We start from the raw sequence: 21386 nt of genomic DNA, 5'->3' as shown, positions 1-21386 counted from the left end.
CACCTAAATAACTACAGGTGGTGAGATAAGCTGCACAATATAATTGACCTTTCAGTATATTGTTGCACACACACCATCTATTTAGCAAATGCCCTTGTTATCAACAGCAGCCTTTTAAACTCACCTGAGCTAACAGGTATGTGAGCTGGTTACTCTGCTGCGCTTAAAATTTCTTTTTTGGTTTGCTACAATGCCTTTTCTGAAACGTTGTCTCCCTCTGCTGGAACACTGACTTCTTTCATTTAATGCCTGCAGACTATAAAAGAGAAACCAACCCAAAAAGTTTGGTTGATTAGTCTGTGGCATTCTTTTAAACTGTTGCTTATGGCGGTCTCTGTGAGCTTCTCAGTGACATTCAGCCATCCAGGTATCCCGCCTGCAGTAGACGGAATGTGGCAATGGAACGCTGGCTGCGCGTGTCATAATAGGCTCTGAGCCTTTATATACCTGCGCACAGCAGCAGCCACCTTCAGTCTGCTGCTGGACAGCCAGCAGCAGCAGCAGGAGAGGTAATTAATCAGCAACCCTCCTGCTAAGGGTAGACAGCTGCTCGTTCCACCCCCCCCCCGCCTTAATTGGTTCTCCTCCCTTCCAACGGTGTTGAGGCGGGTGGGAACAGCCGGGGGTTGAGGGTACTGTGATAAAAGAGGTGGAGTTATGCAGATCTAAAACGCGTGGATTGCAGCAGCAGCAAGCCGAAAAGTGCAGGCATGTGAGGGATCTAGAGGTTGACAGCATGTCTTCTTAACGGGAGTCCAGGTGGCCATCTCCACAAATGGACTTTTCAGAATCCTTGGGTGGCACCGTAGTCGGAAACCAATTCTGGTTATCGCTTCTCGGCCTTTTGGCTAAGATCAAGTGTAGTATCTGTTCTTATCAGTTTAATATCTGATACGTCCCCTATCTGGGGACCATATATTAAATGGATTTTTAGAACAGGGAGATGGAAAAAGAGCTTGCTCTGTCCACTCCACGCATTGACCTGGTATTGCAGTATCTCCAGGACCGGTGCACCCCTTCTTTAATGCAGTTTCTAAAATCAGAAAGAATTGAATTCAATGCTTTTTGTTCATTTTGCTTGTTTGTCGGATTTTGGGATGGACTCTTTGGCTTTGCTTTTCTTCTCCTCATTGGATTTTTCATGTTAAAAGTTGCAGAAGCCAGATGACAAGCTCATTTTGGTTCAACTTCAGCAACTGTGCATTGCATTGCCATGTAATGTAATGTAATGCAATGCTATCTATCTAGCTCTCCCTCTATACTTCCTTTTGGATAAACAGACATATTAGGCAAGCATTTTGGAGCTTTCACCTAAATAACTACAGGTGGTGAGATAAGCTGCACAATATAATTGACCTTTCAGTATATTGTTGCACACACACCATCTATTTAGCAAATGCCCTTGTTATCAACAGCAGCCTTTTAAACTCACCTGAGCTAACAGGTATGTGAGCAGGTTACTCTGCTGCGCTTAAAATTTCTTTTTTGGTTTGCTACAATGCCTTTTCTGAAACGTTGTCTCCCTCTGCTGGAACACTGACTTCTTTCATTTAATGCCTGCAGACTATAAAAGAGAAACCAACCCAAAAAGTTTGGTTGATTAGTCTGTGGCATTCTTTTAAACTGTTGCTTATGGCGGTCTCTGTGAGCTTCTCAGTGACATTCAGCCATCCAGGTATCCCGCCTGCAGTAGACGGAATGTGGCAATGGAACGCTGGCTGCGCGTGTCATAATAGGCTCTGAGCCTTTATATACCTGCGCACAGCAGCAGCCACCTTCAGTCTGCTGCTGGACAGCCAGCAGCAGCAGCAGCAGGAGAGGTAATTAATCAGCAACCCTCCTGCTAAGGGTAGACAGCTGCTCGTTCCACCCCCCCCCCCCCCCCGCCTTAATTGGTTCTCCTCCCTTCCAACGGTGTTGAGGCGGGTGGGAACAGCCGGGGGTTGAGGGTACTGTGCTAAAAGAGGTGGAGTTATGCAGATCTAAAACGCGTGGATTGCAGCAGCAGCAAGCCGAAAAGTGCAGGCATGTGAGGGATCTAGAGGTTGACAGCATGTCTTCTTAACGGGAGTCCAGGTGGCCATCTCCACAAATGGACTTTTCAGAATCCTTGGGTGGCACCGTAGTCGGAAACCAATTCTGGTTATCGCTTCTCGGCCTTTTGGCTAAGATCAAGTGTAGTATCTGTTCTTATCAGTTTAATATCTGATACGTCCCCTATCTGGGGACCATATATTAAATGGATTTTTGGAACAGGGAGATGGAAAAAGAGCTTGCTCTGTCCACTCCACGCATTGACCTGGTATTGCAGTATCTCCAGGACCGGTGCACCCCTTCTTTAATGCAGTTTCTAAAATCAGAAAGAATTGAATTCAATGCTTTTTGTTCATTTTGCTTGTTTGTCGGATTTTGGGATGGACTCTTTGGCTTTGCTTTTCTTCTCCTCATTGGATTTTTCATGTTAAAAGTTGCAGAAGCCAGATGACAAGCTCATTTTGGTTCAACTTCAGCAACTGTGCATTGCATTGCCATGTAATGTAATGCAATGCTATCTATCTAGCTCTCCCTCTATACTTCCTTTTGGATAAACAGACATATTAGGCAAGCATTTTGGAGCTTTCACCTAAATAACTACAGGTGGTGAGATAAGCTGCACAATATAATTGACCTTTCAGTATATTGTTGCACACACACCATCTATTTAGCAAATGCCCTTGTTATCAACAGCAGCCTTTTAAACTCACCTGAGCTAACAGGTATGTGAGCTGGTTACTCTGCTGCGCTTAAAATTTCTTTTTTGGTTTGCTACAATGCCTTTTCTGAAACGTTGTCTCCCTCTGCTGGAACACTGACTTCTTTCATTTAATGCCTGCAGACTATAAAAGAGAAACCAACCCAAAAAGTTTGGTTGATTAGTCTGTGGCATTCTTTTAAACTGTTGCTTATGGCGGTCTCTGTGAGCTTCTCAGTGACATTCAGCCATCCAGGTATCCCGCCTGCAGTAGACGGAATGTGGCAATGGAACGCTGGCTGCGCGTGTCATAATAGGCTCTGAGCCTTTATATACCTGCGCACAGCAGCAGCCACCTTCAGTCTGCTGCTGGACAGCCAGCAGCAGCAGCAGCAGGAGAGGTAATTAATCAGCAACCCTCCTGCTAAGGGTAGACAGCTGCTCGTTCCACCCCCCCCCCCGCCTTAATTGGTTCTCCTCCCTTCCAACGGTGTTGAGGCGGGTGGGAACAGCCGGGGGTTGAGGGTACTGTGCTAAAAGAGGTGGAGTTATGCAGATCTAAAACGCGTGGATTGCAGCAGCAGCAAGCCGAAAAGTGCAGGCATGTGAGGGATCTAGAGGTTGACAGCATGTCTTCTTAACGGGAGTCCAGGTGGCCATCTCCACAAATGGACTTTTCAGAATCCTTGGGTGGCACCGTAGTCAGAAACCAATTCTGGTTATCGCTTCTCGGCCTTTTGGCTAAGATCAAGTGTAGTATCTGTTCTTTTAAGAACACAAGAGCTACGATCTACACTTGACGAGAGCGATCGAACTCTGAAGGAGAAGAGCTTCGGAGCCCAGCTGACATCGGAGAAGGAAGGCGGATATCGGTGGGAGGAAGAAGCTCTAAAGAATCCAGAAGAAGACGAAGACTCGGAGAAGAATCGGGCTGTCCTGTGGAATCTTCGAGGAAGAAAATCATCGAGACAAAGACCTTTCGGGGAATTTGTCCAGAACACGACGGGAGAAGAATCTGCATAGCTCCACCCATTCCGGGAAGAGTTCCAGATCCAGCTCCAAGAAGTAACTGCAGGAGGAAAGCCATGGCAAGCGCTGCGAGGAAGGCCGAAAAGAAGAGCCTGGAGCAGGGGACAGCCAGGAGGGCCCAGCCAGGAGCCGATTCTGACCCCAAGGACTCTGCCTCCACGACTGGCCAGCAGAAGGGACCCCAGAAGCCCCGCCACGAAGCTCCAGCCCTGGAGCCATGGATGCGGCAGACGGTGGCCCTGAAGCTGAAGGAAGTGGATGGGAGGGTGCTGGACATGTCCTCGGACGTGTTCTGCCAGAAGATGCTGCTGGATCGAGGCTTCTCCAGGTCGGACACCCTCAGCATCCAGACCTTCTTGACGGGGATCTTCTTCGTCACCTTCGCCACTGTGAACACCTGCAGGAGGTTCTGGGAAATGGTAAGCGCAAAAGGACCGGATAATTCTTTCTCTGCCTTTACAGGTAGCTGCCCTATCCAGAGGGACGAAAGGAGGATCACGGTCTCCATGCGCAACCCGCACACCCCAGGCCAAGACATCTGTACCTTCCTGAGACTCTTCTGTTTGGTTGTGAAGGAACCCTCTCACATCCTGAATGGACTCGGCTTCTGGACAGGTAAGTGGTCGGTGACCGTTAGACTTCACAGGGACCTGGCGTACTCAGACGGACTTCGGCACCTGCCCCCGACATTCTCCCTGGGCAACTCCTACGGCCTCATCTATTACCCGGACATGCCGCGGAACTGCAGGAGATGCGGCAAGAACGGCCACGAGATGAAGGACTGCAAGGAGGATGCCTGCAGGATTTGTCGAGTGACGGGACACAGCTCGAAGGACTGCCCGAAGAAGACGTCCTGCAACCTGTGTGGGCTGGCGGCTCATCTGTACAAGGATTGCCCCAAGCGTGAGAGATCCTGGGCATCGGTGGTTGCGACGACCCCAGCTCCGGAGGACAAGGCCCCGACGACCAGGCCTGTGAAGGTCAAGGACGCGACGACCAAGGCCCCAGCGGCCAAGGCCGAGACGACCAAGGCCAAAGCGGTCAAGGAGTCGGTGGCCAAAGCCCCAGCGACGGTCCCAGCAGCTCCGAAGCAGAAGAAAAAGTCAAAGGAGGGTAAGAGTTCTGTCACCCCTCTCTCGATCCCTCCCCCTGCCACCCCCGTCCAATCCCCCCCCACCCCGGCCACCCCTGCTGAGGATTCCACCTCCTCTTCCTCCTTCCCCTACTCCTCAGCAGGTGTCCTTTCCCCTGCCCCGGCAGCCACTCTCCCTCCCCAGACCATGGTAGCGGTGGAATTAACCTTTCCTCCACCTGCCGCTATCTATTCCGAGGAGGATTTTCCCCTTCTTGTCTCCCCAATTCCAACCCGGGGAAAGAGGAAGGTGGAGGACAGCCCTGCTACTGAATCCTCCAAAAAGAAGATTCTGGATTTCGTAGGCGAAAAGGAGGATACCCTCCCTGAGCCAGAAGAGATGGAGCACATGGTTGAGACCCTGGTGGCCGAGCCAGAAGAGGAGGAACTGGTGGTCGCCGAGATCGAGGCCGCGCTGCTTGACCAGATGGAGGAAGAGGGCCTGCTGGTGATCCCGTCACCAGCAGTCAACACCGACGAGGGACCACCCGACCGGAGTGGTAACTAAGGTGTATTGCCTGCGCTAACTTTTTCTTTTTTCCCTACATGATGGCTAATATTAACTTATTTTCCATTAATGTCAGGAGCATCAAGGACAAGTTCAGACGTCAGACTATTTATGCCTTCCTTACTTCCCAGTTGTGTGATGTTTATATGTTGCAGGAATGTTCCCTTCCCTCCTCTAGGTCCTTCAAACATCTGGCCAGGGAGTGGTCCCACGGTCCATCCTACTGGTCCGGTGGGGGTGACTGCAAGTCTGCGGGGGTCGCAATTCTGATCAGGGGGGGCGCATTCACGCTTGAGTCCGTCCAGGAGCTCATCTGCGGCAGGGCTCTTGTTGTAGATGGCAACTGGGCGGGAGAACCTGTCAGGTTCATCAACGTGTATGCGTCCCCACTGAAGAATGAGCGTTTGGAGCTTTTCCAGACCCTGCGGCTTCAGCTTGCCACCACCAGGACCTTAGTGATGGCCGGGGATTTCAACTGCCCCATCGAGGAGGATGGTCGTAGTTCTGGCACATCTGCCAAGTTGGACATCACGTCCAAGCTGCTCATCGAGATGGTAACCGAGGCCTCTCTTCAGGACGTGGTGGGCTCCATGGGGAGAGGCTCCACGAACTATTCGTGGAGCCGACCCGATGGCTCACTCCGCTCCAGGATTGACTTTGTGTTCACCTCTCGGGCAGTCAGGCAGAGTAGGCACTCGATGGTCCCCTGCTTCTTCTCCGACCACAGAGCCATTCACTTACAAGGTGTCCTCGGCGACGGTTTTCCGTCCGGCCCCGGCTCCTGGAAGCTGAATTGTGCTCTGCTGGCTCAGGATGAAGTCGTGGAGGAGCTGAGAGCAGCCTACGCAATGTGGCAGTCCTACAAGGGTAGCTTCCAAACAGTCTCTGATTGGTGGGAATATGTTAAACTTGAGTTTCGCTGTTTCTTTCAGGCCAAGGGTCGACAACAGGCGTGTGAGAAGAGGAGGGACTTCAGAGGGCTGCAGCGCGAGCTGCGGTCGCTGCAGGACCTTCTTCACTGCGGCTGGGACGTGAGAGAGGAGCTGGAGGAGACCAAGAAGAGCCTGAAAAGGCACTTTGAGGAGGAGTCCAAGCGAATCATCTTCCGTTCCAAAGTGGAGAATCTGGAGAAGGGTGAGAAATGTAACTCATTCTTTTTCAGGAAACTTCATGCCGGTCACACGCCCCTGAACGAGCTGCGAGACGAGAGCGGAAACATGCGACGTGGGAAGGAGGACGTGATGAGGGTCGTCAGCGACTTCTACAGCGAACTCTACTCCCACAAGACTACCGACCCCGACGCTGCTGATAAGTTCCTGTCAGGTATCACTAACCATCTTGATCCTGCAGGCACGGCAGCCTTGGACAAACCTCTGATGGTGGGCGAATTGCTCTCTGCCGCTAAATCCTTTAGGACCGGCAGGACCCCGGGCAGTGATGGTCTTCCAGCGGAGCTCTATGTAGCGCTGGGAGACCTCATCTGTCCGGACCTGTTGGACCTGTACGAGGAGATGGTGGTGGAGGGTAGAATGCCTCCATCTTTGAGGGAAGGAATGGTCACGATCCTGTACAAGCGGAAGGGAGAGAGGTGCGACCTGAGGAATTGGCGTCCCATCACTCTGCTCAACGTGGACTACAAGATCCTGGCCAAGACGATGGCGACACGACTTAAGACGGTCATCGGACGGATCATCCACCCGGACCAGACCTGCGGCATCCCTGGACGTCGCATCGCAGACAGCCTCGCTCTCGTGCGGGACACGGTCGAGTACATCAAGGTCCGCCGCGCACACGCGGCCCTGGTCTCCTTGGATCAGGAGAAGGCCTTCGACCGGGTTTCCCACGAGTTCATGGGCCGAGCTCTGCACCGGTTAGGTTTGGGTAACATGTTTTGTTCGTATGTCCGTCTGATGTATTTTGATATCCACAGCTCGGTGTTGGTGAACGGCTGGAAGACTGACCCCTTCCCTGTCCTCTCTGGGGTCAGACAAGGCTGCCCTCTATCACCTCTTCTTTTTGTTTGTGTTATAGAACTCTTCGCAGAGGCTATCCGGCAGAATGGAGAGATCAGAGGGATCACCGCACCGGGTCCGGGACGACACGAGGTCAAGTGCTCGCTCTACATGGACGACGTCACCGTCTTCTGCGCTGATCGTGATTCAGTCGACGCCCTCGTCCAGACGTGTGAGAGGTTCGGCCGGGCTTCAGGGGCCAAAGTCAACTGCAGGAAGTCGGAAGCCATGCTCTTCGGGGATTGGCAGCCGGCCTCCTCCGCCCCCTTCCCCTTCAACATTCAACCGGATTTCCTCAAGGTGCTGGGAGTCTGGTTCGGGAAGGAAGGAGCGGCCCTCAAGTCCTGGCAAGAACGCTTGGCCAAGGTGAAGCAACGGATCGGACTCTGGAGCCTCAGACACCTCACTTGTGAGGGTAAGGCACTCGTCCTGCGTAATGAGGTCCTGCCCGTCTTGCAGTACACGGCGCAGGCCAGGCCCCCTCACGTCACTGTGTGCAGGGCCATTACCAGGACAGTGTTTCACTTTGTCTGGGGATCCAAGATGGACAGAGTCAGGCGGGCCGTCATGTACAAGGAGCCTCGCAAGGGTGGGAAGGGCGTTCCAGATATCCCCACCCTCCTGCGATCCTCTTTTGTGTGTGATTGTGTCCGCCGGACTTTGCAAGTCAAGAATGGCTCCGCGGGCAGGTCCATGTCTCGCTTCTTCCTGCTTCCTCTTTGGAGGCGACTCGGCTGGGACAAGTGGGACAGCTCCTTCCCCTACAACTGGACGACGCCATGGTTCTACGGAGACGTCGTTCGATTTGTGGGGGAACATCAACTGGAGGGACTCAAGCCCGACTTGTGGAAGCCCAAAACTATCCACAAGCTCATCAGAGCCAAGGATGACATGGAGAACATCACAGGACTTCACCAGGACACGCTGGAGACTGTGTGGACAAATGTGTCGTCTGACAGGCTGACCAACGGGCACAAGGACTTGTCGTGGATGGCGATTCAGGGCGGACTGCCCGTCCGGTCATTCATGCATGCCCGGAACCTGTGCAAGACCCGGTACTGCCCAAGGTGCCCCTTCGTGGAGGAAACATCTTTGCACACTTTTTGGGACTGCGGATTTGCACAGCGCCTGTTGACTGCCCTTGAGGACGACCTGAGGAACTCTGTCCCCAGGGCGAGCCTATCGCACCATTCTGTGCTTTACGGACTCTTCCCTGGGGTTCATACCGTCGGAGCCATCCAGGAGGCTTGGCGCCTTATGAACTGCTTCAAGGATGCCGTTTGGGTCGCCAGGAACCGGCTCATCTTGAGGAGGGAGAGGATGTCCATCCAGGACTGCCGCAGGCTGATCCACAGCCTGCTCAGAGACTATTCCATCGTGGACGGTCCGGAGGACGAGGATGAGGACTAAACCCCTCCTCCCCCTCTCCCCTTATGTGTCTTGTCTATCAATAAAGCTTCGGGCCTGTGATTTTCCCCTCCCCATCCCCTTTTTCCCAATCCCCATCCCTTATCACGGTTCGTCGTACTGTATTGATTGACATGCTTTTTCTTTCAGATTGAGTGTTTTGTGTAGCATAGGGGTGTGATGTGTCTAGTTAGTGCGTCGTATCCTCATGCTATGTAAATATGATGTAGAATTCTGTGTGTACTGGGCTGCGGCACAGTACACTGTCTGTTAACTTATTTTTAGTGCTAATAAAAGATATATTCAATCAAAAAATCTGTTCTTATCAGTTTAATATCTGATACGTCCCCTATCTGGGGACCATATATTAAATGGATTTTTAGAACAGGGAGATGGAAAAAGAGCTTGCTCTGTCCACTCCACGCATTGACCTGGTATTGCAGTATCTCCAGGACCGGTGCACCCCTTCTTTAATGCAGTTTCTAAAATCAGAAAGAATTGAATTCAATGCTTTTTGTTCATTTTGCTTGTTTGTCGGATTTTGGGATGGACTCTTTGGCTTTGCTTTTCTTCTCCTCATTGGATTTTTCATGTTAAAAGTTGCAGAAGCCAGATGACAAGCTCATTTTGGTTCAACTTCAGCAACTGTGCATTGCATTGCCATGTAATGTAATGTAATGCAATGCTATCCATCTAGCTCTCCCTCTATACTTCCTTTTGGATAAACAGACATATTAGGCAAGCATTTTGGAGCTTTCACCTAAATAACTACAGGTGGTGAGATAAGCTGCACAATATAATTGACCTTTCAGTATATTGTTGCACACACACCATCTATTTAGCAAATGCCCTTGTTATCAACAGCAGCCTTTTAAACTCACCTGAGCTAACAGGTATGTGAGCTGGTTACTCTGCTGCGCTTAAAATTTCTTTTTTGGTTTGCTACAATGCCTTTTCTGAAACGTTGTCTCCCTCTGCTGGAACACTGACTTCTTTCATTTAATGCCTGCAGACTATAAAAGAGAAACCAACCCAAAAAGTTTGGTTGATTAGTCTGTGGCATTCTTTTAAACTGTTGCTTATGGCGGTCTCTGTGAGCTTCTCAGTGACATTCAGCCATCCAGGTATCCCGCCTGCAGTAGACGGAATGTGGCAATGGAACGCTGGCTGCGCGTGTCATAATAGGCTCTGAGCCTTTATATACCTGCGCACAGCAGCAGCCACCTTCAGTCTGCTGCTGGACAGCCAGCAGCAGCAGCAGCAGGAGAGGTAATTAATCAGCAACCCTCCTGCTAAGGGTAGACAGCTGCTCGTTCCACCGCCCCCTGCCTTAATTGGTTCTCCTCCCTTCCAACGGTGTTGAGGCGGGTGGGAACAGCCGGGGGTTGAGGGTACTGTGCTAAAAGAGGTGGAGTTATGCAGATCTAAAACGCGTGGATTGCAGCAGCAGCAAGCCGAAAAGTGCAGGCATGTGAGGGATCTAGAGGTTGACAGCATGTCTTCTTAACGGGAGTCCAGGTGGCCATCTCCACAAATGGACTTTTCAGAATCCTTGGGTGGCACCGTAGTCGGAAACCAATTCTGGTTATCGCTTCTCGGCCTTTTGGCTAAGATCAAGTGTAGTATCTGTTCTTATCAGTTTAATATCTGATACGTCCCCTATCTGGGGACCATATATTAAATGGATTTTTAGAACAGGGAGATGGAAAAAGAGCTTGCTCTGTCCACTCCACGCATTGACCTGGTATTGCAGTATCTCCAGGACCGGTGCACCCCTTCTTTAATGCAGTTTCTAAAATCAGAAAGAATTGAATTCAATGCTTTTTGTTCATTTTGCTTGTTTGTCGGATTTTGGGATGGACTCTTTGGCTTTGCTTTTCTTCTCCTCATTGGATTTTTCATGTTAAAAGTTGCAGAAGCCAGATGACAAGCTCATTTTGGTTCAACTTCAGCAACTGTGCATTGCATTGCCATGTAATGTAATGTAATGCAATGCTATCTATCTAGCTCTCCCTCTATACTTCCTTTTGGATAAACAGACATATTAGGCAAGCATTTTGGAGCTTTCACCTAAATAACTACAGGTGGTGAGATAAGCTGCACAATATAATTGACCTTTCAGTATATTGTTGCACACACACCATCTATTTAGCAAATGCCCTTGTTATCAACAGCAGCCTTTTAAACTCACCTGAGCTAACAGGTATGTGAGCCGGTTACTCTGCTGCGCTTAAAATTTCTTTTTTGGTTTGCTACAATGCCTTTTCTGAAACGTTGTCTCCCTCTGCTGGAACACTGACTTCTTTCATTTAATGCCTGCAGACTATAAAAGAGAAACCAACCCAAAAAGTTTGGTTGATTAGTCTGTGGCATTCTTTTAAACTGTTGCTTATGGCGGTCTCTGTGAGCTTCTCAGTGACATTCAGCCATCCAGGTATCCCGCCTGCAGTAGACGGAATGTGGCAATGGAACGCTGGCTGCGCGTGTCATAATAGGCTCTGAGCCTTTATATACCTGCGCACAGCAGCAGCCACCTTCAGTCTGCTGCTGGACAGCCAGCAGCAGCAGCAGCAGGAGAGGTAATTAATCAGCAACCCTCCTGCTAAGGGTAGACAGCTGCTCGTTCCACCCCCCCCCCCGCCTTAATTGGTTCTCCTCCCTTCCAACGGTGTTGAGGTGGGTGGGAACAGCCGGGGGTTGAGGGTACTGTGCTAAAAGAGGTGGAGTTATGCAGATCTAAAACGCGTGGATTGCAGCAGCAGCAAGCCGAAAAGTGCAGGCATGTGAGGGATCTAGAGGTTGACAGCATGTCTTCTTAACGGGAGTCCAGGTGGCCATCTCCACAAATGGACTTTTCAGAATCCTTGGGTGGCACCGTAGTCGGAAACCAATTCTGGTTATCGCTTCTCGGCCTTTTGGCTAAGATCAAGTGTAGTATCTGTTCTTATCAGTTTAATATCTGATACGTCCCCTATCTGGGGACCATATATTAAATGGATTTTTAGAACAGGGAGATGGAAAAAGAGCTTGCTCTGTCCACTCCACGCATTGACCTGGTATTGCAGTATCTCCAGGACCGGTGCACCCCTTCTTTAATGCAGTTTCTAAAATCAGAAAGAATTGAATTCAATGCTTTTTGTTCATTTTGCTTGTTTGTCGGATTTTGGGATGGACTCTTTGGCTTTGCTTTTCTTCTCCTCATTGGATTTTTCATGTTAAAAGTTGCAGAAGCCAGATGACAAGCTCATTTTGGTTCAACTTCAGCAACTGTGCATTGCATTGCCATGTAATGTAATGTAATGCAATGCTATCTATCTAGCTCTCCCTCTATACTTCCTTTTGGATAAACAGACATATTAGGCAAGCATTTTGGAGCTTTCACCTAAATAACTACAGGTGGTGAGATAAGCTGCACAATATAATTGACCTTTCAGTATATTGTTGCACACACACCATCTATTTAGCAAATGCCCTTGTTATCAACAGCAGCCTTTTAAACTCACCTGAGCTAACAGGTATGTGAGCTGGTTACTCTGCTGCGCTTAAAATTTCTTTTTTGGTTTGCTACAATGCCTTTTCTGAAACGTTGTCTCCCTCTGCTGGAACACTGACTTCTTTCATTTAATGCCTGCAGACTATAAAAGAGAAACCAACCCAAAAAGTTTGGTTGATTAGTCTGTGGCATTCTTTTAAACTGTTGCTTATGGCGGTCTCTGTGAGCTTCTCAGTGACATTCAGCCATCCAGGTATCCCGCCTGCAGTAGACGGAATGTGGCAATGGAACGCTGGCTGCGCGTGTCATAATAGGCTCTGAGCCTTTATATACCTGCGCACAGCAGCAGCCACCTTCAGTCTGCTGCTGGACAGCCAGCAGCAGCAGCAGCAGGAGAGGTAATTAATCAGCAACCCTCCTGCTAAGGGTAGACAGCTGCTCGTTCCACCCCCCCCCCCCCGCCTTAATTGGTTCTCCTCCCTTCCAACGGTGTTGAGGCGGGTGGGAACAGCCGGGGGTTGAGGGTACTGTGCTAAAAGAGGTGGAGTTATGCAGATCTAAAACGCGTGGATTGCAGCAGCAGCAAGCCGAAAAGTGCAGGCATGTGAGGGATCTAGAGGTTGACAGCATGTCTTCTTAACGGGAGTCCAGTTGGCCATCTCCACAAATGGACTTTTCAGAATCCTTGGGTTGCACCGTAGTCGGAAACCAATTCTGGTTATCGCTTCTCGGCCTTTTGGCTAAGATCAAGTGTAGTATCTGTTCTTATCAGTTTAATATCTGATACGTCCCCTATCTGGGGACCATATATTAAATGGATTTTTAGAACAGGGAGATGGAAAAAGAGCTTGCTCTGTCCACTCCACGCATTGACCTGGTATTGCAGTATCTCCAGGACCGGTGCACCCCTTCTTTAATGCAGTTTCTAAAATCAGAAAGAATTGAATTCAATGCTTTTTGTTCATTTTGCTTGTTTGTCGGATTTTGGGATGGACTCTTTGGCTTTGCTTTTCTTCTCCTCATTGGATTTTTCATGTTAAAAGTTGCAGAAGCCAGATGACAAGCTCATTTTGGTTCAACTTCAGCAACTGTGCATTGCATTGCCATGTAATGTAATGTAATGCAATGCTATCCATCTAGCTCTCCCTCTATACTTCCTTTTGGATAAACAGACATATTAGGCAAGCATTTTGGAGCTTTCACCTAAATAACTACAGGTGGTGAGATAAGCTGCACAATATAATTGACCTTTCAGTATATTGTTGCACACACACCATCTATTTAGCAAATGCCCTTGTTATCAACAGCAGCCTTTTAAACTCACCTGAGCTAACAGGTATGTGAGCTGGTTACTCTGCTGCGCTTAAAATTTCTTTTTTGGTTTGCTACAATGCCTTTTCTGAAACGTTGTCTCCCTCTGCTGGAACACTGACTTCTTTCATTTAATGTCTGCAGACTATAAAAGAGAAACCAACCCAAAAAGTTTGGTTGATTAGTCTGTGGCATTCTTTTAAACTGTTGCTTATGGCGGTCTCTGTGAGCTTCTCAGTGACATTCAGCCATCCAGGTATCCCGCCTGCAGTAGACGGAATGTGGCAATGGAACGCTGGCTGCGCGTGTCATAATAGGCTCTGAGCCTTTATATACCTGCGCACAGCAGCAGCCACCTTCAGTCTGCTGCTGGACAGCCAGCAGCAGCAGCAGCAGGAGAGGTAATTAATCAGCAACCCTCCTGCTAAGGGTAGACAGCTGCTCGTTCCACCCCCCCCTGCCTTAATTGGTTCTCCTCCCTTCCAACGGTGTTGAGGCGGGTGGGAACAGCCGGGGGTTGAGGGTACTGTGCTAAAAGAGGTGGAGTTATGCAGATCTAAAACGCGTGGATTGCAGCAGCAGCAAGGCGAAAAGTGCAGGCATGTGAGGGATCTAGAGGTTGACAGCATGTCTTCTTAACGGGAGTCCAGATGGCCATCTCCACAAATGGACTTTTCAGAATCCTTGGGTGGCACCGTAGTCGGAAACCAATTCTGGTTATCGCTTCTCGGCCTTTTGGCTAAGATCAAGTGTAGTATCTGTTCTTATCAGTTTAATATCTGATACGTCCCCTATCTGGGGACCATATATTAAATGGATTTTTAGAACAGGGAGATGGAAAAAGAGCTTGCTCTGTCCACTCCACGCATTGACCTGGTATTGCAGTATCTCCAGGACCGGTGCACCCCTTCTTTAATGCAGTTTCTAAAATCAGAAAGAATTGAATTCAATGCTTTTTGTTCATTTTGCTTGTTTGTCGGATTTTGGGATGGACTCTTTGGCTTTGCTTTTCTTCTCCTCATTGGATTTTTCATGTTAAAAGTTGCAGAAGCCAGATGACAAGCTCATTTTGGTTCAACTTCAGCAACTGTGCATTGCATTGCCATGTAATGTAATGTAATGCAATGCTATCTATCTAGCTCTCCCTCTATACTTCCTTTTGGATAAACAGACATATTAGGCAAGCATTTTGGAGCTTTCACCTAAATAACTACAGGTGGTGAGATAAGCTGCACAATATAATTGACCTTTCAGTATATTGTTGCACACACACCATCTATTTAGCAAATGCCCTTGTTATCAACAGCAGCCTTTTAAACTCACCTGAGCTAACAGGTATGTGAGCCGGTTACTCTGCTGCGCTTAAAATTTCTTTTTTGGTTTGCTACAATGCCTTTTCTGAAACGTTGTCTCCCTCTGCTGGAACACTGACTTCTTTCATTTAATGCCTGCAGACTATAAAAGAGAAACCAACCCAAAAAGTTTGGTTGATTAGTCTGTGGCATTCTTTTAAACTGTTGCTTATGGCGGTCTCTGTGAGCTTCTCAGTGACATTCAGCCATCCAGGTATCCCGCCTGCAGTAGACGGAATGTGGCAATGGAACGCTGGCTGCGCGTGTCATAATAGGCTCTGAGCCTTTATATACCTGCGCACAGCAGCAGCCACCTTCAGTCTGCTGCTGGACAGCCAGCAGCAGCAGCAGCAGGAGAGGTAATTAATCAGCAACCCTCCTGCTAAGGGTAGACAGCTGCTCGTTCCACCCCCCCCCCGCCTTAATTGGTTCTCCTCCCTTCCAACGGTGTTGAGGCGGGTGGGAACAGCCGGGGGTTGAGGGTACTGTGCTAAAAGAGGTGGAGTTATGCAGATCTAAAACGCGTGGATTGCAGCAGCAGCAAGCCGAAAAGTGCAGGCATGTGAGGGATCTAGAGGTTGACAGCATGTCTTCTTAACGGGAGTCCAGGTGGCCATCTCCACAAATGGACTTTTCAGAATCCTTGGGTGGCACCGTAGTCGGAAACCAATTCTGGTTATCGCTTCTCGGCCTTTTGGCTAAGATCAAGTGTAGTATCTGTTCTTATCAGTTTAATATCTGATACGTCCCCTATCTGGGGACCATATATTAAATGGATTTTTAGAACAGGGAGATGGAAAAAGAGCTTGCTCTGTCCACTCCACGCATTGACCTGGTATTGCAGTATCTCCAGGACCGGTGCACCCCTTCTTTAATGCAGTTTCTAAAATCAGAAAGAATTGAATTCAATGCTTTTTGTTCATTTTGCTTGTTTGTCGGATTTTGGGATGGACTCTTTGGCTTTGCTTTTCTTCTCCTCATTGGATTTTTCATGTTAAAAGTTGCAGAAGCCAGATGACAAGCTCATTTTGGTTCAACTTCAGCAACTGTGCATTGCATTGCCATGTAATGTAATGTAATGCAATGCTATCTATCTAGCTCTCCCTCTATACTTCCTTTTGGATAAACAGACATATTAGGCAAGCATTTTGGAGCTTTCACCTAAATAACTACAGGTGGTGAGATAAGCTGCACAATATAATTGACCTTTCAGTATATTGTTGCACACACACCATCTATTTAGCAAATGCCCTTGTTATCAACAGCAGCCTTTTAAACTCACCTGAGCTAACAGGTATGTGAGCTGGTTACTCTGCTGCGCTTAAAATTTCTTTTTTGGTTTGCTACAATGCCTTTTCTGAAACGTTGTCTCCCTCTGCTGGAACACTGACTTCTTTCATTTAATGCCTGCAGACTATAAAAGAGAAACCAACCCAAAAAGTTTGGTTGATTAGTCTGTGGCATTCTTTTAAACTGTTGCTTATGGCGGTCTCTGTGAGCTTCTCAGTGACATTCAGCCATCCAGGTATCCCGCCTGCAGTAGACGGAATGTGGCAATGGAACGCTGGCTGCGCGTGTCATAATAGGCTCTGAGCCTTTATATACCTGCGCACAGCAGCAGCCACCTTCAGTCTGCTGCTGGACAGCCAGCAGCAGCAGCAGCAGGAGAGGTAATTAATCAGCAACCCTCCTGCTAAGGGTAGACAGCTGCTCGTTCCACCCCCCCCCCGCCTTAATTGGTTCTCCTCCCTTCCAACGGTGTTGAGGCGGGTGGGAACAGCCGGGGGTTGAGGGTACTGTGCTAAAAGAGGTGGAGTTATGCAGATCTAAAACGCGTGGATTGCAGCAGCAGCAAGCCGAAAAGTGCAGGCATGTGAGGGATCTAGAGGTTGACAGCATGTCTTCTTAACGGGAGTCCAGGTGGCCATCTCCACAAATGGACTTTTCAGAATCCTTGGGTGGCACCGTAGTCGGAAACCAATTCTGGTTATCGCTTCTCGGCCTTTTGGCTAAGATCAAGTGTAGTATCTGTTCTTATCAGTTTAATATCTGATACGTCCCCTATCTGGGGACCATATATTAAATGGATTTTTAGAACAGGGAGATGGAAAAAGAGCTTGCTCTGTCCACTCCACGCATTGACCTGGTATTGCAGTATCTCCAGGACCGGTGCACCCCTTCTTTAATGCAGTTTCTAAAATCAGAAAGAATTGAATTCAATGCTTTTTGTTCATTTTGCTTGTTTGTCGGATTTTGGGATGGACTCTTTGGCTTTGCTTTTCTTCTCCTCATTGGATTTTTCATGTTAAAAGTTGCAGAAGCCAGATGACAAGCTCATTTTGGTTCAACTTCAGCAACTGTGCATTGCATTGCCATGTAATGTAATGTAATGCAATGCTATCTATCTAGCTCTCCCTCTATACTTCCTTTTGGATAAACAGACATATTAGGCAAGCATTTTGGAGCTTTCACCTAAATAACTACAGGTGGTGAGATAAGCTGCACAATATAATTGACCTTTCAGTATATTGTTGCACACACACCATCTATTTAGCAAATGCCCTTGTTATCAACAGCAGCCTTTTAAACTCACCTGAGCTAACAGGTATGTGAGCTGGTTACTCTGCTGCGCTTAAAATTTCTTTTTTGGTTTGCTACAATGCCTTTTCTGAAACGTTGTCTCCCTCTGCTGGAACACTGACTTCTTTCATTTAATGCCTGCAGACTATAAAAGAGAAACCAACCCAAAAAGTTTGGTTGATTAGTCTGTGGCATTCTTTTAAACTGTTGCTTATGGCGGTCTCTGTGAGCTTCTCAGTGACATTCAGCCATCCAGGTATCCCGCCTGCAGTAGACGGAATGTGGCAATGGAACGCTGGCTGCGCGTGTCATAATAGGCTCTGAGCCTTTATATACCTGCGCACAGCAGCAGCCACCTTCTGTCTGCTGCTGGACAGCCAGCAGCAGCAGCAGGAGAGGTAATTAATCAGCAACCCTCCTGCTAAGGGTAGACAGCTGCTCGTTCCACCCCCCCCCCCCCCGCCTTAATTGGTTCTCCTCCCTTCCAACGGTGTTGAGGCGGGTGGGAACAGCCGGGGGTTGAGGGTACTGTGCTAAAAGAGGTGGAGTTATGCAGATCTAAAACGCGTGGATTGCAGCAGCAGCAAGCCGAAAAGTGCAGGCATGTGAGGGATCTAGAGGTTGACAGCATGTCTTCTTAACGGGAGTCCAGGTGGCCATCTCCACAAATGGACTTTTCAGAATCCTTGGGTGGCACCGTAGTCGGAAACCAATTCTGGTTATCGCTTCTCGGCCTTTTGGCTAAGATCAAGTGTAGTATCTGTTCTTATCAGTTTAATATCTGATACGTCCCCTATCTGGGGACCATATATTAAATGGATTTTTAGAACAGGGAGATGGAAAAAGAGCTTGCTCTGTCCACTCCACGCATTGACCTGGTATTGCAGTATCTCCAGGACCGGTGCACCCCTTCTTTAATGCAGTTTCTAAAATCAGAAAGAATTGAATTCAATGCTTTTTGTACATTTTGCTTGTTTGTCGGATTTTGGGATGGACTCTTTGGCTTTGCTTTTCTTCTCCTCATTGGATTTTTCATGTTAAAAGTTGCAGAAGCCAGATGACAAGCTCATTTTGGTTCAACTTCAGCAACTGTGCATTGCATTGCCATGTAATGTAATGTAATGCAATGCTATCTATCTAGCTCTCCCTCTATACTTCCTTTTGGATAAACAGACATATTAGGCAAGCATTTTGGAGCTTTCACCTAAATAACTACAGGTGGTGAGATAAGCTGCACAATATAATTGACCTTTCAGTATATTGTTGCACACACACCATCTATTTAGCAAATGCCCTTGTTATCAACAGCAGCCTTTTAAACTCACCTGAGCTAACAGGTATGTGAGCTGGTTACTCTGCTGCGCTTAAAATTTCTTTTTTGGTTTGCTACAATGCCTTTTCTGAAACGTTGTCTCCCTCTGCTGGAACACTGACTTCTTTCATTTAATGCCTGCAGACTATAAAAGAGAAACCAACCCAAAAAGTTTGGTTGATTAGTCTGTGGCATTCTTTTAAACTGTTGCTTATGGCGGTCTCTGTGAGCTTCTCAGTGACATTCAGCCATCCAGGTATCCCGCCTGCAGTAGACGGAATGTGGCAATGGAACGCTGGCTGCGCGTGTCATAATAGGCTCTGAGCCTTTATATACCTGCGCACAGCAGCAGCCACCTTCAGTCTGCTGCTGGACAGCCAGCAGCAGCAGCAGCAGGAGAGGTAATTAATCAGCAACCCTCCTGCTAAGGGTAGACAGCTGCTCGTTCCACCCCCCCACCCCCCGCCTTAATTGGTTCTCCTCCCTTCCAACGGTGTTGAGGCGGGTGGGAACAGCCGGGGGTTGAGGGTACTGTGCTAAAAGAGGTGGAGTTATGCAGATCTAAAACGCGTGGATTGCAGCAGCAGCAAGCCGAAAAGTGCAGGCATGTGAGGGATCTAGAGGTTGACAGCATGTCTTCTTAACGGGAGTCCAGGTGGCCATCTCCACAAATGAACTTTTCAGAATCCTTGGGTGGCACCGTAGTCGGAAACCAATTCTGGTTATCGCTTCTCGGCCTTTTGGCTAAGATCAAGTGTAGTATCTGTTCTTATCAGTTTAATATCTGATACGTCCCCTATCTGGGGACCATATATTAAATGGATTTTTAGAACAGGGAGATGGAAAAAGAGCTTGCTCTGTCCACTCCACGCATTGACCTGGTATTGCAGTATCTCCAGGACCGGTGCACCCCTTCTTTAATGCAGTTTCTAAAATCAGAAAGAATTGAATTCAATGCTTTTTGTTCATTTTGCTTGTTTGTCGGATTTTGGGATGGACTCTTTGGCTTTGCTTTTCTTCTCCTCATTGGATTTTTCATGTTAAAAGTTGCAGAAGCCAGATGACAAGCTCATTTTGGTTCAACTTCAGCAACTGTGCATTGCATTGCCATGTAATGTAATGTAATGCAATGCTATCTATCTAGCTCTCCCTCTATACTTCCTTTTGGATAAACAGACATATTAGGCAAGCATTTTGGAGCTTTCACCTAAATAACTACAGGTGGTGAGATAAGCTGCACAATATAATTGACCTTTCAGTATATTGTTGCACACACACCATCTATTTAGCAAATGCCCTTGTTATCAACAGCAGCCTTTTAAACTCACCTGAGCTAACAGGTATGTGAGCTGGTTACTCTGCTGCGCTTAAAATTTCTTTTTTGGTTTGCTACAATGCCTTTTCTGAAACGTTGTCTCCCTCTGCTGGAACACTGACTTCTTTCATTTAATGCCTGCAGACTATAAAAGAGAAACCAACCCAAAAAGTTTGGTTGATTAGTCTGTGGCATTCTTTTAAACTGTTGCTTATGGCGGTCTCTGTGAGCTTCTCAGTGACATTCAGCCATCCAGGTATCCCGCCTGCAGTAGACGGAATGTGGCAATGGAACGCTGGCTGCGCGTGTCATAATAGGCTCTGAGCCTTTATATACCTGCGCACAGCAGCAGCCACCTTCAGTCTGCTGCTGGACAGCCAGCAGCAGCAGCAGCAGGAGAGGTAATTAATCAGCAACCCTCCTGCTAAGGGTAGACAGCTGCTCGTTCCACCCCCCCCCCCCACCTTAATTGGTTCTCCTCCCTTCCAACGGTGTTGAGGCGGGTGGGAACAGCCGGGGGTTGAGGGTACTGTGCTAAAAGAGGTGGAGTTATGCAGATCTAAAACGCGTGGATTGCAGCAGCAGCAAGCCGAAAAGTGCAGGCATGTGAGGGATCTAGAGGTTGACAGCATGTCTTCTTAACGGGAGTCCAGGTGGCCATCTCCACAAATGGACTTTTCAGAATCCTTGGGTGGCACCGTAGTCGGAAACCAATTCTGGTTATCGCTTCTCGGCCTTTTGGCTAAGATCAAGTGTAGTATCTGTTCTTATCAGTTTAATATCTGATACGTCCCCTATCTGGGGACCATATATTAAATGGATTTTTAGAACAGGGAGATGGAAAAAGAGCTTGCTCTGTCCACTCCACGCATTGACCTGGTATTGCAGTATCTCCAGGACCGGTGCACCCCTTCTTTAATGCAGTTTCTAAAATCAGAAAGAATTGAATTCAATGCTTTTTGTTCATTTTGCTTGTTTGTCGGATTTTGGGATGGACTCTTTGGCTTTGCTTTTCTTCTCCTCATTGGATTTTTCATGTTAAAAGTTGCAGAAGCCAGATGACAAGCTCATTTTGGTTCAACTTCAGCAACTGTGCATTGCATTGCCATGTAATGTAATGTAATGCAATGCTATCTATCTAGCTCTCCCTCTATACTTCCTTTTGGATAAACAGACATATTAGGCAAGCATTTTGGAGCTTTCA

At 48.1% G+C, this 21386-nt stretch overlaps 11 non-coding genes and 2 pseudogenes across 11 annotated transcripts; all 13 read left to right on the top strand.

Annotated features, from left to right (window-relative positions):
- Positions 1–828: 828 nt before the first annotated feature.
- On the top strand, positions 829–1019 carry LOC141217924 (U2 spliceosomal RNA). The gene has a single exon (XR_012286694.1). It is a non-coding gene; the product is annotated as a U2 spliceosomal RNA (small nuclear RNA).
- A 1126-nt stretch (positions 1020–2145) lies between these two features.
- Positions 2146–2336, top strand: LOC141218017 (U2 spliceosomal RNA). Its single transcript, XR_012286782.1, has one exon. It is a non-coding gene; the product is annotated as a U2 spliceosomal RNA (small nuclear RNA).
- A 1116-nt stretch (positions 2337–3452) lies between these two features.
- LOC141218395 (U2 spliceosomal RNA) lies at positions 3453–3550 on the top strand (annotated as a pseudogene).
- Positions 3551–9116: 5566 nt separating this feature from the next.
- On the top strand, positions 9117–9287 carry LOC141218342 (U2 spliceosomal RNA; annotated as a pseudogene).
- A 1119-nt stretch (positions 9288–10406) lies between these two features.
- Positions 10407–10597, top strand: LOC141217923 (U2 spliceosomal RNA). Its single transcript, XR_012286693.1, has one exon. It is a non-coding gene; the product is annotated as a U2 spliceosomal RNA (small nuclear RNA).
- Positions 10598–11718: 1121 nt separating this feature from the next.
- On the top strand, positions 11719–11909 carry LOC141217922 (U2 spliceosomal RNA). Its single transcript, XR_012286692.1, has one exon. It is a non-coding gene; the product is annotated as a U2 spliceosomal RNA (small nuclear RNA).
- A 1123-nt stretch (positions 11910–13032) lies between these two features.
- On the top strand, positions 13033–13223 carry LOC141217921 (U2 spliceosomal RNA). The gene has a single exon (XR_012286691.1). It is a non-coding gene; the product is annotated as a U2 spliceosomal RNA (small nuclear RNA).
- Positions 13224–14342: 1119 nt separating this feature from the next.
- On the top strand, positions 14343–14533 carry LOC141217920 (U2 spliceosomal RNA). Its single transcript, XR_012286690.1, has one exon. It is a non-coding gene; the product is annotated as a U2 spliceosomal RNA (small nuclear RNA).
- Positions 14534–15653: 1120 nt separating this feature from the next.
- LOC141217919 (U2 spliceosomal RNA) lies at positions 15654–15844 on the top strand. Its single transcript, XR_012286689.1, has one exon. It is a non-coding gene; the product is annotated as a U2 spliceosomal RNA (small nuclear RNA).
- Positions 15845–16964: 1120 nt separating this feature from the next.
- LOC141217918 (U2 spliceosomal RNA) lies at positions 16965–17155 on the top strand. The gene has a single exon (XR_012286688.1). It is a non-coding gene; the product is annotated as a U2 spliceosomal RNA (small nuclear RNA).
- A 1121-nt stretch (positions 17156–18276) lies between these two features.
- Positions 18277–18467, top strand: LOC141217916 (U2 spliceosomal RNA). The gene has a single exon (XR_012286686.1). It is a non-coding gene; the product is annotated as a U2 spliceosomal RNA (small nuclear RNA).
- Positions 18468–19591: 1124 nt separating this feature from the next.
- Positions 19592–19782, top strand: LOC141217915 (U2 spliceosomal RNA). Its single transcript, XR_012286685.1, has one exon. It is a non-coding gene; the product is annotated as a U2 spliceosomal RNA (small nuclear RNA).
- A 1122-nt stretch (positions 19783–20904) lies between these two features.
- LOC141217914 (U2 spliceosomal RNA) lies at positions 20905–21095 on the top strand. The gene has a single exon (XR_012286684.1). It is a non-coding gene; the product is annotated as a U2 spliceosomal RNA (small nuclear RNA).
- The last annotated feature ends 291 nt before the right edge of the window (positions 21096–21386 follow it).

The sequence above is a fragment of the Phyllobates terribilis genome, unplaced genomic scaffold, assembly GCF_046119375.1.
Source record: "Phyllobates terribilis strain yellow unplaced genomic scaffold, ASM4611937v1 Scaffold_249__1_contigs__length_2872098, whole genome shotgun sequence".
Lineage (NCBI taxonomy): Eukaryota > Metazoa > Chordata > Amphibia > Anura > Dendrobatidae > Phyllobates > Phyllobates terribilis.
The sequence above is the reverse complement of the archived record's forward strand: the minus strand, read 5'-3'. Positions and strand labels throughout refer to the sequence as shown.